Genomic DNA, 16,861 nt, shown 5'->3' on the forward strand with positions numbered 1-16,861 from the left:
AAACATCATCCCTACATTATCGGACATCCCTATTGAAAACTAATCAGACATGCACGCACTATTAGATTATTCACTTGTTTTTTTGTTGTTGTTTTTTTGTCCATGCCCTGTGCTTATGGTATGCTTGTAATGTGTAATGTCTTGTGATTTATGTATTGTTTTATATCATGACTTGTTGAATGTTTACTGTATTAACCTGCCTTAAGACAACGGAAGAAAATGAGCTATTGTGCTAACTCCGGCATATTTACATTGTTGCTCTATGTTGATGAATATAGCATTGTCCTAATTCATCCATCCATCCATCCATCCATCTTCCTCCGCTTATCCGAGGTCGGGTCGCGGGGGCAGCAGCCTAAGCAGGGAAGCCCAGACTTTCCTCTCCCCAGCCACTTCATCCAGCTCTTCCCGGGGGATCCCGAGGCGTCACCAGGCCAGTCTTCCCAACGTGTCCTGGGTCTTCCCCTACATCAAATAAATAAATACATTCAAAATGCTTGCAAAAAAACAATTCTTTAAACAACTCAAAACATTCAGTTCTATTTTTATCATTCCCCAGAAAAAAATCATGTTTTCCCTATAATTTCACATTTAAAAAAAATCCCATTGGAATTATCAGAGAGTATATTGGAGTTATTTTAAAACTTGTATGTCCTTGCGTTTATGCTTTCCTATCTTTTTACTTGTTTGTGGTGAAGAGACCTATGTCTCTCAACTGTAGCTGTTTTTAATCAAAGTTGGTTTGATGAAAGAGTATTTCTAATTTCTACATTTCTTAACCCATCGAAACTATTTCAGAATCAAAGCATTCGGCTCATTGACAAAATGTAAATTTTTCCACACCTAAAACGTTCATACTTTTCCCATAGTTCGACATTTTCAACAACACAAATACCCTTCAAGCTTAACAGTTCTTACGCTATTTTTCAACCGACTCAAACCATTGCCGAGTCAAAATTAGCAGCTTGTTCCGATCATTCCCAATTTTTATGTAATTCTAAAATCAACATGCAATTTCTTCAGGAACTTTACTTTAAATAGTGACAAAGTGCTTATACAACAATAAAATACTTAAAATACAAAGATCACAATAAAATACACTATACCATAACATGCAAACTCTATTCATAAAGCCCTTTAAAAACAACCACAGGGTTGTACACCACACAAAAGTAAACACACATACAATCATTTTAAAATGGACTCTAAAATATGTATGTCAAACGCCAAGGAGAAAAATATATTTTTTAAATGTGACAATTTAAAAGGGTCTGCCTAATGTGCAGATTGCAGAGATTGACTTTATAGCAGGGACATTTGACCAAAAAATTTTGGATGCCACTTTTCCAGAAAGCTAAGCACCAGGGGGCCAGATTTCTCCCTTCAATATTGGTCTTATTTTCAATTTTCCGAAGAGCTAGGTTCTCTACAGTGATTACAAAACCCAAAACCAGTGAAGTTGGCACGTTGTGTAAATGGTAAATTAAAACAGAATACAATGATTTGCATATCCTTTTCAATTTATATTCAATTTAATAAACTGCAAAGACAAGATATTTAATGTTTGAACTGAGAAACTTATTTTTTTTTTTTAAATAATCATTAATTTAGAATTTAATGGCAGCAACACATTGCAAAAAAGTTGGCACAGGGGCATTTTTACCATTGTGTTACATGGCCTTTCCTTTTAACAACACTCAGTAAACGTTTGGGAACTGAGGAGACACATTTTTGAAGCTTTTCAGGTGGAATTCTTTCCCATTCTTGCTTGATGTACAGCTTAAGTTGTTCAACAGTCCGGGGTCTAAGTTGTTGTATTTTAGGCTTCATATTGCGCCACACAGGTCTGGACTACAGACAGGCCAGCCTAGTACCCGCACTCTTTTACTACGAAGCCACGCTTTTGTAACGCATCGTCTTGCTGAAATAAGCAGGGGCGTTCATGATAACGTTGCTTGGATTGCTCCAAAACCTGTATGTACCTTTCAGCATTAATGGTGCCTTCACAGATGTGTAAGTTACTCATGCCTTGGGCACTAATACACCCCCATACCATCACAGATGCTGGCTTTTGAACTTTGCGCCTATAACAATCCGGATGGTTCTTTTCGTCTTTGGTCCGGAGGACACAACATCCACAGTTTCCAAAAACAATATAAACTGTGGACTCGTCAGACCACAGAACACTTTTCCACTTTGCATCAGTCCATCTTAGATGACCTCGGGCCCAGTGAAGCCGGTGGCGTTTCTGAGTGTTGTTGATAAATGGCTTTCGCTTTGCATAGTAGAGTTTCAACTCGCACTTACAGATGTAGCGAACGACTGTAGTTACTGACAGTGGTTTTCTGAAATGTTCCTGAGCCCATGTGGTGATATCCTTTACACATTGATGTCGCTTTTTGATGCAGTACCGACTGAGGGGTCGAAGGTCCGTAATATCATCACTTACGTGCAGTGATTTCTCCAGATTCTCTGAACCTTTTGATTATATTATGGACCGGAGATGGTGAAATCCCTAAATTCTTTGTAATAGCTCGTTGAGAAACGTTGTTCTTAAACTGTGACCCTCGTCCCATCCTTGTTGGTGAATGACTGCGCATTTCATGGAAGCTGCTTTTATACCCAATCATGGCACCCACCTGTTTCCAAATAGCCTGTTCACCTGTGGAATGTTCCAAATAAGTGTTTGATGAGCATTCCTCAACTTTCTCAGTCTTTTTTGCCACTTGTGCCAGCTTTTTGGAAACATTTCGCAGGCATCAAATTCCAAAATGAGCTAATATTTGCAAAATATAACAAAGTTTTCCAGTTTGAACGTTAAATATGTTGTCTTTGCGGTCATTTCAATCAAATATAGGTTGAAAAGGATTTGCAAATCATTGTATTCTGTTTTTATTTACCATTTACAAACCCCGTTTCCATATGAGTTGGGGAATTGTGTTAGATGTAAATATAAACGGAATACAATGATTTGCAAATCATTTTCAACCCATATTCAGTTGAATATGCTACAAAGACAACATATTTGATGTTCAAACTGATAAACTTTTTTTTTTTTGCAAATAATCATTAACTTTAGAATTTGATGCCAGCAACACGTGACAAAGAAGTTGGGAAAGGTGGCAATAAATACTGATAAAGTTGAGGAATGCTCATCAAACACTTTTTTGGAACATCCCACAGGTGAACAGGCAAATTGGGAACAGGTGGGTGCCATGATTTGGTATAAAAGTAGATTCCATGAAATGCTCAGTCATTCACAAACAAGGACGGGGCGAGGGTCACCACTTTGTCAACAAATGCGTGAGCAAATTGTTGAACAGTTTAAGAAAAATCTTTCTCAACCAGCTATTGCAAGGAATTTAGGGATTTCACTATCTACGGTCCGTAATGTCATCAAAGGATTCAGAGAATCTGGAGAAATCACTGCACGTAAGCAGTTAAGCCTGTGACCTCAGGCTGTACTGCATCAACAAGCGACATCAGTGTGTAAAGGATATCACTACATGGGCTCAGGAACATTTCAGAAACCCACTGTCAGTAACTACAGTTGGTCGCTACATCTGTAAGTGCAAGTTAAAACTCTCCTATGCAAGGCGAAAACCGTTTATCAACAACACCCAGAAACGCCGTTGGCTTCGCTGGGCCTGAGCTCATCTAAGATGGACTGATACAAAGGGGAAAAGTGTTCTGTGGTCTGACGAGTCCACTTTTCAAATTGTTTTTGGAAACTGTGGACGTCATGTCCTCCGGACCAAAGAGGAAAAGAACCATCCGGATTGTTATAGGCGCAAAGTTGAAAAGCCAGCATCTGTGATGGTATGGGGGTGTATTAGTGCCCAAAACATGGGTAACTTACACATCTGTGAAGGCGCCATTACTGCTGAAAGGTACATACAGGTTTTGGAGCAACATATGTTGCCATCCAAGCAACGTTACCATGGACGCCCCTGCTTATTTCAGCAAGACAATGCCAAGCCACGTGTTACATCAATGTGGCTTCATAGTAAAAGAGTGCGGGTACTAGACTGGCCTGCCTGTAGTCCAGACCTGTCTCCCATTGAAAATGTGTGGCGCATAATGAAGCCTAAAATACCACAACGGAGACCCCCGGACTGTTGAACAACTTTAGCTGTACATCAAGCAAGAATGGGAAATAATTCCACCTGAGAAGCTTAAAAAATGTGTCTGCCCAGTTCCCAAACATTTACTGAGTGTTGTTAAAAGAAAAGGTGATGTAACACAGTGGTGATTGTGAACATGTCCTTTCCCAACTACTTTGGCACGTGTTGCAGCCATGAAATTCTAAGTCAATTATTATTTGCAAAAAAAAAAAAAAAGTTTATGAGTTTGAACATCAAATATATTGTCTTTGTAATGCATTCAACTGAATATGGGTTGAAAAGGATTTGCAAATCATTGTATTCCGTTTATATTTACATCTAACACAATTTCCCAACTCATATGGAAACAGGGTTTGTACACAACGTGCCAACTTCACTGGTTTTGGGGTTTGTATTTTGCCAGTAACAGATGCGGTTCGCTGTTTTTAATAAAATTCCGCAAAAAAGTCAAGTATCATCTCTTGGACACTCTAGTGTTTTTGAGACTCTCCTGGAAAAAAATATTTTTTTGAACTGTTCAACAGCCCAAATGATGAAAGAGAGAGGACCAAAAATGGAACCTTGAGGAACACCACTAGTATAAATAAAGAAGTTGAACAAATGACTACTGACTGCATCTGAAGTAAACAAGCTACAGCCACACCTTAGTTATGTAAATCACATTACACTTAGAAAATTGCTGCAAAAATGTTTGTCTCATAAGATTTGAACTGAACTCGGAGGGCCGGTATGGTGTCATTCCTTGGTCGGATTTGGCCCCCCAGGGCCGCGGTTGAATAGCCCTGCTTTATAGTGGAGTTTTTTTGTGTTGTTCTTCCATTGATGTCTGAATTGCTTTGTCAAGGGAAGAGTAGTAATTGTTTGCTATTGATCTGCACTTCACCCGCTGGCTCAATCCCATCATGTACCTGAAAGGAGTCATACTCTGTGTCATGTCATTTCCTAATAGCGCTGCATTCTACATGCTCTTTTAAGCACGTCAATGTTGTGACCCAGACGTCTCAGGAAAGACTAAGGACATGTGACAACCTTTTCTAGTAGGATGCAGCCACAGTTTCCATAGAAACTCCCCCCAGCTCACTCAATAAAACACAAAAAGAGACCAGTAATGGCTCTGGGAAAAGGAATCAATCAGCACATTCGACCAAAGCTGAAGATAATGGAGGCACTAGCAAAGGGTTTACGGACAATACAGCTGCAATTAGGCTCTATGATGCCGGGCCATGGCGGGGATTTCGTCAAAACAAGGTGATCTCATGTGAGCGCAACATCTGAGACTGTTAAACTAAATCGGGGGTCGGCAACCCGCGGCTTGTGGCTCTTTAGCGCCATCCTTTAAATGGACCCCAACTTAAACAAGTTGAAAAACTTATTCGGGTGCTACCATTGAGTGGTCAATTGTACGGAATATGTACTGTACTGTGCAATCTACTAATAAAAGTCTCAATCAATAAATCAATCAAAGTCCTGGTGGCTGCCTGGAGCCTTTTTAAAAAAGGATTGAAAATGGAAAAAGATGGGGGGGGAAAGTAAATGTTTTGTTTTAGTATGTTTTTTGTTTGAGGACAAACATGACACAAACCTTCCCAATTGTTAGAAAGCCCACTGTTTAATATGTTTGTGTGTATGCTTCACTGATGAGAGTATGTGGTGAACATCGTTTGGTCCTACTAATTTCGGCAGGTTCATGAACTCACCATAGCGTGGACTGTGACGCAACAGTTTGTTTACATGTGAAATCTTCCACTCCTTCTTTGTCTCATTTTGTCCACCACACGTTTTATGCTGTGCGCGAATGCACAAAGGTGCGCTTTGTTGAAGTCATTGAATTGTAGGAGTGCTAATCAGACATATTTGGTCAGTGCATGACTGCAAGCTAATCAATGCTAACATGCTATTTAGGATAGCTGTATATACTTATTGCATCATTATGCCTTTACTTTTATCCTCTTTGTATATAATTTAGTTTTGCATGTCTCATGACACATTATCTGTTTGTAATATTGGCTGCATTTCTGATAAATGTTTGTGTGCCACGTTGTTCCAGACCACAGCAAACCATTTGTTGCCCTGATGTCGTTGTGGCTTGTGCAGCCCTTTGAGACACTCGTGATTTAGGGCTATATAAGTAAACATTGAATGAATTAATACTTCCATGCTGCGTCACGCTCCTTATGCTTCCTGTGCACTTCCTTGCTGCCCATTTTTACCTGCATTCCGCCTGCTGTCTCTGCATCCTGGGGTCCGGACCAACAACACCCGAACCGAAAACGTAACAATACATTTTTTATATTGCACAAAGGCAGACCCACACACTCATGAGACATTTATTTATCACATTTGAAATGTACACACATGTAGGAAATATACAGTACAAATATAAAGTTGTTGCATGTACAGCACAGCATTACCTAGCTTGCCAAAGATTGTAATACATCTATTAAAAGAAAACTGCCTTAACTTGGACACACACATCTATACCTTTGGCCATTAAAAGCCAGTAATTTCCAGGAGTTATCTCACCTTCTGAGTAGCCTCTGATTTACTAATAATTTCTAATGTAAAAATGTGTAGAATAAATATTACATTTCAACATTTCTGTCAACGAAGATTTGCTTCAGCCTGCGACACATAGTTATTTTGATAGTAGGCTATTATAGCTAATGTAGACTTTTAGGTCATGTGTTGACTTCATTATAAGACTTATATACAGGCTTTTCATTTTTTGCGGCTCCAGACAGATTTGTTTTTTGTATTTTTGGTCCAATATGGCTCTTTCAACGTTTTGGGTTGCCGATCCCTGAACTAAATAGACCATTAAGAGAGGTTTTGCTGCCTTTGATCAAATGCTTAATACAGCCAAGAACGCAAACAGCATCTAATATTTTAATAATAATACAAAACTATTCTATACGTTGCAGAATTTAGTTGAAACAATGATTTTTGGCACATTTTGTGTAATATATACTGTATCTTTTTGTGCACTTTCCCCCTTTCAGGCCATCCCAATGATTTGAATTGGATTCAGGTCTGAACTTGAAAAGCAGTTCTCCCATTTTTGGGATGTATTGTTATGCTGAAAGGTGACATTCATCTTCAGCCAAAAAAATTATTCTCTTATCTTATCCACATTTTGTGACATTCAATATCGCTGACAGCCAACTGAGTCCGGGAAAGGTCCTGGAGATGGCTCGGCGGATGAGATGAACTTCGGTCTTGTTTCCTGTCATCTGTGCTGAGCCTCACAGAGCAACCGAGCGCTTCCACAACATGTGCACTCTGGCCCTGTTAGCCTTCACACCCACTTTGTTCAAATGTAAACATCCACAGCTGTTTCCCAGCACCAGTCTTCACTGGTAATTTCAGCACAAACACAGTAAAACAATAACATGTTCAAAATAGAGCATTTAAAAAGTGCACAGGTTTCAAATAAGGCCCAGGAGCTTAGGAAAACATGATCAAAAATTAATCACAAATGCCTCAAAGGGCTCCACAAACCACAACGACATCCCTGGCTCTGATCCCACATCCGGGCAACAAAAAACTCAATGAGAAACCTTCGAAGAAACTGCAAACCTGGGTGACCGGTGCAATAGATGCCCAGTGGATACGGTAAATAATGTGAGAGTCCAGACCATTGGGAGGTCAGCAGGGGATCCTCTTGCATGTAGACTAGCCGGCGCGCCGAGACGTCACCGACTGATGCATACAGGAGTGGTCCATGCCTGGTCCCAACTTTATAATGTGAGAGTCCAGTCCATAGGGAGTCAGCGGGGGTTCTTCTTAAATGTAGACAAGTCAGCAGTGCAGAGACGTCACCGACTGATGCACAGAGAAGTGGTCCACCCCGAGTCCCGACTTAGAACAGCAGCGCCTCCTCTGTGGAAACTGATCCGGGGTCATTTAAAAACCTCTCCACGCAGGAGAGAAGGCAGAGCAGAAAAGAGAGAGGGCAGATCAACTGGTCTAAAAAAAAGTTATATTTAAAGGCTCTGGCGTATGAATTAGTTTTATAATTAGACTTCATTGATTCTACTCTAACTGTTAACGATAGAGCATTCCAGGGTAATGGCGCCTGAATAGAAAACGCTCTATAGCCCGCAGACCTTTTTTGGGCTCTGGGAATTACTAATAAGCCATTTTCAGGTCTCCCTATGTCTAGCATTAAAAGATTATAGTTGGTACAAAATGCGGCTGCTAGATTTTTGACAAGAACAAGAAAGTTTGATCATATTAGGCCTATACTGGCTCACCTGCACTGGCTTCCTGTGCACTTAAGATGTGACTTTAAGGTTTTACTACTTACGTATAAAATACCAAAAGGTCTAGCTTCATCCTATCTGGCTGATTGTATTGTACCGTATGTCCTGGCAAGAAATCTGCGTTCAAAGAACTCTGGCTTATTAGTGATTCCCAGAGCCCAAAAAAAGTCTACGGGCTATGGAGCGTTTTCTATTCGGGCTCCAGTATGCCCTCCCGGTAACAGTTAGAGATGCTACCTCAGTAGAAGCATTTAAGTCCCATCTTAAAACTCTTTTGTATACTCTAGCCTTCAGATAAGCCACTTTTTAGACCAGTTGATCTGCCTTCTCTCTTTTCTGTTCTGCCCCCCTCTACTGCGTGGAGAGGTAATCAGGTGACCACGGATCAGCCTCCACGGAGGAAGCGCTAGCTGTTCAAAGTCGGGACTCGGGTTGGACCACTTCTCTGCGCATTAGTTGGTGACGTCTCTGCGCTGCTGACTTGTCTCCATTCAATATGATCCCCTGCTGGTCTCCCAATGGACCGGACTTTCACATGAAGTCGGGACCCGGGGTGGACCACTCCTTTTGCATCAGTCGGTGACGTCTCTGCTCCCGACATGTCTACATGCAAGAGGATCCCCTGCTGGCCCCACTATGGACTGGACTCTCACATTATTAACTGTAACTGTCAGAAAAAGTGTGTGTAAATTATCAAAAAAGTTTCCGTTTGCTCAGTTCCCAGTGAACAGACGAAAGCTGTCTTTGTTGCACCAAGCCAAAGGCTTGGAAAATTCCGCTGTGTACGATGGGAGGAGACGGGAGGGGTTATCTATTGTGATCAAAGACCTGCCCAAGCTCGATCGAGGACCAGCCCAAGCCCGAGGCATCTTTTTCTTTTGTGTTAATGTGACCGAAAACAATGGCTGTTTACATTCCTTTAGAAACAACTGTTGTTATGTAAACAGGGAAAGTCCAAATAAAAAGAGGTGGCGTACAATCTTTCGCCAGAGCGTGCTGGAGACTGTACAAGAGTACAGCCCAGACGTTTCTTCTCAAATTGAGCCAAATTTAATTCTGTCTCGTTTAATAGATGTCATCAGTGTTTGAACCTGACAGTAACCACTTGGCATCCATTGCACCTGTCACCCAGGTGGGGGTCCCCTTCCCAGGTTTCTGGTTGTTCCCATTGGGTTGAGTTTTTCCTTGCCCTGATGTGGGATCAGATCCGAGGATGTCGTTGTGGCTTGTGCAGCCCTTTGAGACATTTGTGATTGAAGGCTAAATAAGTAAACTTTGATTGATTGATTGATTGAGAGAAGGTCCGTCGATCACTTTATTGAGCAAAACTCTTAATTGTCAGTCGTATAACCACACCGAAAAAAAACATTAGGAAAAAATGACTATCCCGCGAAACTGGTCATTTTTTGCCGTAGAAACCAGGCCAAAACCAATTCTCCGTCATCTGTCATATCAACAGCAGCTGCTCTCTCTCTCTCTCGCACTTGTGCCAACAGACGCACTCATTCGACTCAGCCTCTGATGCGTTTCGGCCACACAAAAAGTCAAACAACTCCAACAGCGCACAAACCGTACATGCTAGGTCGTTTCATTATGATGCGGTTCACACACAGCCAATCAATGTCATTAACTCAATCTCAATCAATCAATCTTTATTTATATAGCCCTAAATCACAAGTGTCTCAAAGGGCTGCACAAGCCACAACGACATCCTCGGAACAAAGCCCACATACGGGCAAGGAAAAACTCACCCCAGTGGGACGTCGATGTGAATGACTATGAGAAACCTTGGAGAGGACTATTAACTGTGTGTTAAGCATACTTGCCAACCTTGAGACCTTCGATTTCGGGCGGGTGGCGTTGTTAAGAGGGGAGGAGTATATTTACAGCTAGAATTCACCAAGTCAAGTATTTCATATATATATATATATATATATATATATATATAAATATACACGAAATACTCAAGTATTTAATATATATGTATATATATATATATATATATATATATATATATATATATATATATATATATATACTCAAGTATTACATATATATATATATATATATATATATGAAATATTGACTTTCAGTGAATTCTAGCTATATATACATATATATTTATTTTATTATGTATATATATATATATATATATATATATATATATATATATATATATATATATATATATATATATATATATAAGAAATACTCAAGTATTTCATATATATATATATATATATATACCGTATATATATATATATATGAAATATTGACTTTCAGTGAATTCTAGCTATATATATATATATATATATATATATATATATATATATATATATATATATATATATAGTATAGCAGTTGTGCACTTTACTCTCTAAAAGCCCTAGATGTTATTGTCACATATGCATGTACAGCTCAGTGGCCTAGTGGTTAGAGTGTCCGCCCTGAGATCGGTAGGTTGTGGGTTCAAACCCCGGCCGAGTCATACCAAAGACTATAAAAATGGGACCCATTTCCTCCCTGCTTGTCACTCAGCATCAAGGGTTGGAATTGGGGGTTAAATCACCAAAAATGATTCCCGGGCGCGGCCACCGCTGCTGCCCACTGCTCCCCTCACCTCCCAGGGGGTGATCAAGGGTCAAATGCAGAGAATAATTTCGCCACACCTAGTGTGTGTGTGTGACAATCATTGGTACTTTAACTTTAACTTTTTAACTTTTAGATGGCAGTATTGTCCTGTTTAAGAGTGTCACAACATTGCTGTTTACGGCAGACGAACTGCTTTACGGTAGACGAAAACGTGACTGCTGTTGTTGTGTGTTGTTGCCGCGCTGGGAGGACGTTAATGAAACTGCCTAACAATAAACCCACATAAGAAACCAAAAACTCGCCCTCCATCATTCTACAGTTATAACGTGATTGGGCAGGCACGCTGTTTATATTGTGGGAAAGCGGACGTGAAAACACGTGTCGACACGTCACTCAGGTCCGCATGGAGCTGGAGGGGGCGTGGCCTCCAGCTCCGCCTGAATTTCGGGAGATTTTCGGGAGAAAATTTGTCCCGGGAGGTTTTCGGGAGAGGCGCTGAATTTCGGGAGTCTCCCGGAAAATCCGGGAGGGTTGGCAAGTATGGTGTTAAGCATGCATGTCGCCGTTTTGTGTAGCAAATTTAGGAGAGGTACTGTAAATGCTTGAATTTTAAATTGTTAATTCATGAATATAAATCATGAAATTATGTCACTCGATTACAGAAATGATAATAACAACTGTAATGCTATACTTTTCAGACAGAAAGTTACAGGAATGTAACATCTCATTGTGCAACATGTGAATGTTTTAAGGGGAACTAAATTTGATCTTCAAAAGGTGGTACAAATTATTTCCAAAGTGCCATTTGTAAACTACACTACAGTATTTTGGACAATATACATTCAAAGACAATTAAATATCTGAAAAAATTTGCGTGGTGACAACAAAATATATTTAAAAAAAATAAGTCTAATGTGGCTTAATGTGGTCCTGATGTGGCTTCATCTGGCCAAGATCTTCAGCACTCACTGGATCGGTTCGCAGCTGAGTGTGAAGCGACTGAGATGGGAATCAGCACCTCCGAGTCCGAGTCCATGGTTCTCGCCCGGAAAAGGGTGGAGTGCCATCTCCGGGTTGGGGAGGAGATCTTGCCCCAAGTGGAGGAGTTCAAGTACCTCGGAGTCTTGTTCACGAGTGAGGGAAGAGTGGATCGTGAGATTGACAGGCGGATCAGTGCGGCGTCTTCAGTAATGCGGACGCTGTATCGATCCGTTGTGGTGAAGAAGGAGCTGAGCCGGAAGGCAAAGCTCTCAATTTACCGGTCGATCTACGTTCCCATCCTCACCTATGGTCATGAGCTTTGGGTTATGACCGAAAGGACAAGATCACGGGTACAAGCGGCCGAAATGAGTTTCCTCCGCCGGGTGGCGGGGCTCTCACTTAGAGATAGGGTGAGAAGCTTTGAGGAACTCAAAGTAAAGCCGCTGCTCCTCCACATCGAGATGAGCCAGATGAGGTGGTTCGGGCATCTGATCAGAGGTGTTTCGGGCATGTCCGACCAATAGGAGGCCACGGGGAAGACCCAGGACACATTGGGAAGACTATCTCTCCCGGCTGGCCTGGGAACGCCTCGGGATCCCCCGGGAGGAGCTGGACGAAGTGGCTGGGGAGAAGGAAGTCTGGGCTTCCCTGCTTAGGCTGCTGCCCCCGCGACCTGACCTAGGATAAGCGGAAGAAGATGGATGGATGGATGGGAGTCTAATCAACCAAAAATTGTACAACCCCCCCTGCAGTACCTCTACACTCCTGTGGTGGGTCAAGGCCAACAAGATCATAAAATTGGATTAATTTATTCCCAAAAGTGTATCATCTTCATCAGAACGTGTCTCTTGCTGCACTGCTTCCAGTATGTTAGATTAAAAAAAAAAAATCAATCAAATCGTATTCCAATGCAATTCGCCCAGTTCCTTCAGAATCGGGTGTGCAGGTCCAGCTCACTTAATTATATTAGCATGGGGCTCTTTCTTTAATTAATCAGATTTCGAAATGGCCTTATAGGGGTGGTAATTAACATTTTATTGCAGTTTTGATGTTTTCGTCATGTTAGATGCAGTGTAGAGGTGTCCGATAATGGCTTTTTTGCCGATATCCGATATTCCGATATTGTCCAAATCTTAATTACCGATTGCGATATCAACCGATACCGATATATACAGTCGTGGAATTAACACATTATTATGCCTAATTTTGTTGTAATGCCCCGCTGGATGCATTAAACAATGTAACAAGGTTTTCCAAAATAAATCAACTCAAGTTATGGGAAAAAAATGCCAACATGGCACTGCCATATTTATTATTGAAGTCACAAAGTGTATTTTTTTTTTTAACATGCCTCAAAACAGCAGCTTGGAGTTTGGGACGTGTTCTCCCTGAGAGAGCATGAGGTTGGAGGGTTGCGGGGGGTGTATATTGTAGCGTCCCAGAAGAGTTAGTGCTGCAAGGGGTTCTGGGTATTTGTTCTGTTGTGTTTATGTTGTGTTACGGTGCGGATGTTCTCCCGAAATGTGTTTGTCATTCTTGTTTGGTGTGGGTTCACAGTGTGGCGCATATTTGCAACAGTGTTAAAGTTTTTTATACGGCCACCCTCAGTGTGACCTGTATGGCTGTTGACCAAGTATGTCTTGCATTCACTTGTATATGTGAAAAGCCGTAGATATTATGTGACTGTTCCGGCACGCAAAGGCAGTCCCTTCAAGGTTTATTGGCGCTCTGTACTTCTCCCTACGTCCGTGTACACAGCGGCGTTTTTAAAAAGTCATACATTTTACTATTTGAAACCGATACCGATAATTTCCGATATTACATTTTAAAGCATTTATCGGCCGATATTATCGGACATCCCTTATGCATTGTGTTACATTTGGTTAGAACAGCAAATTTACAGGAAAGCTTCCACCAGCAATTACTAGTGGAAGTTTGAAAATGCAGCCATATTGGCAACCATGAATTGAAAGATAAAGGGCAGTCACATTTCATGTTTGCCATCAGTCATTTTGCTTTCAGCTCCGTGCTATTTCCGTTTGCAGCTGTTTGAGGAAATGATCCATGAAATGATCCAGAGCAGCCAGACCCTTGTGTTGTGTCACAACAAGTTCCGCTTCTGGCTCTATGGTTATCGTCACACTTTTCCTCCTTGACGTCCCTGCGTACCTTTTTTTTTAGTGGCATTATAAAAACACACAAAAAAACAAAGAAAAACATAAAACATACTGGTTTTGTTGGACTTTTGAGGTGTAATTTTCCCGAAAATATTTAGTTAAACTCCAAGATTTGCAACTTCCTGTAGAGCTTTTTGACTAATCTAAACAGTTACACAGATGGAAATGCCATTTTTGTGTACACTGGAACCTTGCATCAATCATTATTTTGTTTCTTTTTGACTTTTTGGATTGAAGTCTTGGAAAGCTAAGGAGAAAAAACATCAAATATTTTATACTTTTAGTTAGTGAAACTATAAGTGTGTATAGTCTTATAATCATGTGAGGATGTAAACTATATATTGTTATGTACGGTATACAGTTGTGTATCAGATGATTGTGCATTGTTGTTGATTATGAATCAGGTAATTATATTAAGGAATTTTGTAAGCTTTGTAAAAAGGTCTCTTTAATAGAAAAACATTTTTGATTTTTCCAAAAGACTCTTTGGTTTTTAGTGTACTTTTTTTTTTTTTTTTTTTTAAATGATCTTGATAGAGAAGATTGTTGATATTATTTTTGTGTTTGAAATAAAATACATGAGAATGGAGAAAAAAATATGTTGTGTCTCAGGACAATCATTATTAGTTTATGGTATTTTGTTCCATTTTCTGTTTGCCTCCTTTTTGCCACTACTTCTGTCTAAGCCAGGGGTCGGCAACCCAAAATGTTGAAAGAGCCATATTGGACCAAAAATACCAAAAAAAAATCTGTCTAGAGCCGCAAAAAATTAAAAGTCCTATATAAGTGTTATAATGAAGGCAACACATGATGTAAGTGTCTATATTAGCTGTATTAGCCTACTATCAAAATGACTTTAAAAGTCTAATATAAGTGTTGTAATGAAGGCAACACATGATGCAAGTGTCTATATTAGCTATATTAGCCTACTATCAAAATTACTTTAAAAGTCTTATATAAGTCTTATAATGAAGGCAACACATGATGTAAGTGTCTATATTAGCTATATTAGCCTATTATCAAAATGACTTTAAAAGTCTTATGTAAGTGTTATAATGAAGGCAACACATGATGTAAGTGTCTATATCAGCTATAATAGCCTACTATCAAAATGACTTCAAAAGTCTTATAATGAAGGCAACACATGATGTCAGTGTCTATATTGGCTGTACTAGCCTACTATCAAAATGACTTCAAAAGTCTTATAATGAAGGCAACACATGACATAAGTGTCTATATTAGCTATAATAGCCTACTATCAAAATGACTATAAAAGTCTTATATAAGTGTTATAATGATGGCAACACATGATGTAAGTGTCTATATCAGCTATACTAGCCTACTATCAAAATGACTTCAAAAGTCTTATAATGAAGGCAACCCATGACGTAAGTGTCTATATTAGCTATAATAGCCTACTATCAAAATTACCATAAAAGTTTTATATAAGTGTTATAATGAAGACAACACATGATGTAAGTGTCTATATTAGCTATATTAGCCTACTATCAAAATGACTTTAAAAGTCTTATGTAAGTCTTATAATGAAGGCAACACATGACGTAAGTGTCTATATTAGCTATAATAGCCTACTATCAAAATGACTATAAAAGTCTTATGTAAGTGTTATAATGATGGCAACACATGATGTAAGTGTCTATATCAGCTATACTAGCCTACTATCAAAATGACTTCAAAAGTCTTATAATGAAGGCAACACATAACGTAAGTGTCTATATTAGCTACAATAGCCTAGTATCAAAATTACCGGTACTATAAAAGTCTTATATAAGTGTTATAATGAAGACAACACATGATGTAAGTGTCTATATCAGCTATACTAGCCTACTATCAAAATTACTTTAAAAGTCTAATATAAGTGTTGTAATGAAGGCAACACATGATGTAAGTGTCTATATTAGCCTACTATCAAAATTACTTTAAAAGTCTTATATAAGTGTTATAATGAAGGCAACACATGATGCAAGTGTCTATATTAGCTATATTAGCCTACTATCAAAATTACTTCAAAAGTCTTATAATGAAGGCAACACATGATGTCAGTGTCTATATCAGCTATAATAGCCTACTATCAAAATTACTTCAAAAGTCTTATAATGAAGGCAACACATGATGTCAGTGTCTATATCAGCTATAATAGCCTACTATCAAAATTACTTCAAAAGTCTTACAATGAAGGCAACACATGATGTCAGTGTCTATATCGGCTGTACTAGCCTACTATCAAAATGACTTCAAAAGTCTTATAATGAAGGCAACACATGACGTAAGTGTCTATATTAGCTATAATAGCCTACTATCAAAATTACTATAAAAGTTTTATATAAGTGTTATAATGAAGACAACACATGATGTAAGTGTCTATATTAGCTATATTAGCCTACTATCAAAGACTGACGCAAATCTTCGTTGACAGAAATGTTGTATTTAAATTTTTATTCTACACATTTTTGCAACATTGGAAATCATTAGTAAAATGGACGCTTCTCACAGGATGAGATAACTTCTGGAAATTACTGGCTCAGAATGGCCAAAGGTATAGATGTGTGTGTCCAAGTTAAAGGAAACTGATTTATTGCAATATTTGCAAGCTGGGTAATGTTTGCTGTGGTCTGGAACAACATGGCGCACAAACAACTATCAGAAATGCAGCCAATATTACATACATATAATGTGTCATGAGGCATGCAAATATAAATTAAAT

The sequence above is a fragment of the Nerophis lumbriciformis genome, linkage group LG22, assembly GCF_033978685.3.
Source record: "Nerophis lumbriciformis linkage group LG22, RoL_Nlum_v2.1, whole genome shotgun sequence".
Classification (NCBI taxonomy): Eukaryota; Metazoa; Chordata; class Actinopteri; order Syngnathiformes; family Syngnathidae; genus Nerophis; species Nerophis lumbriciformis.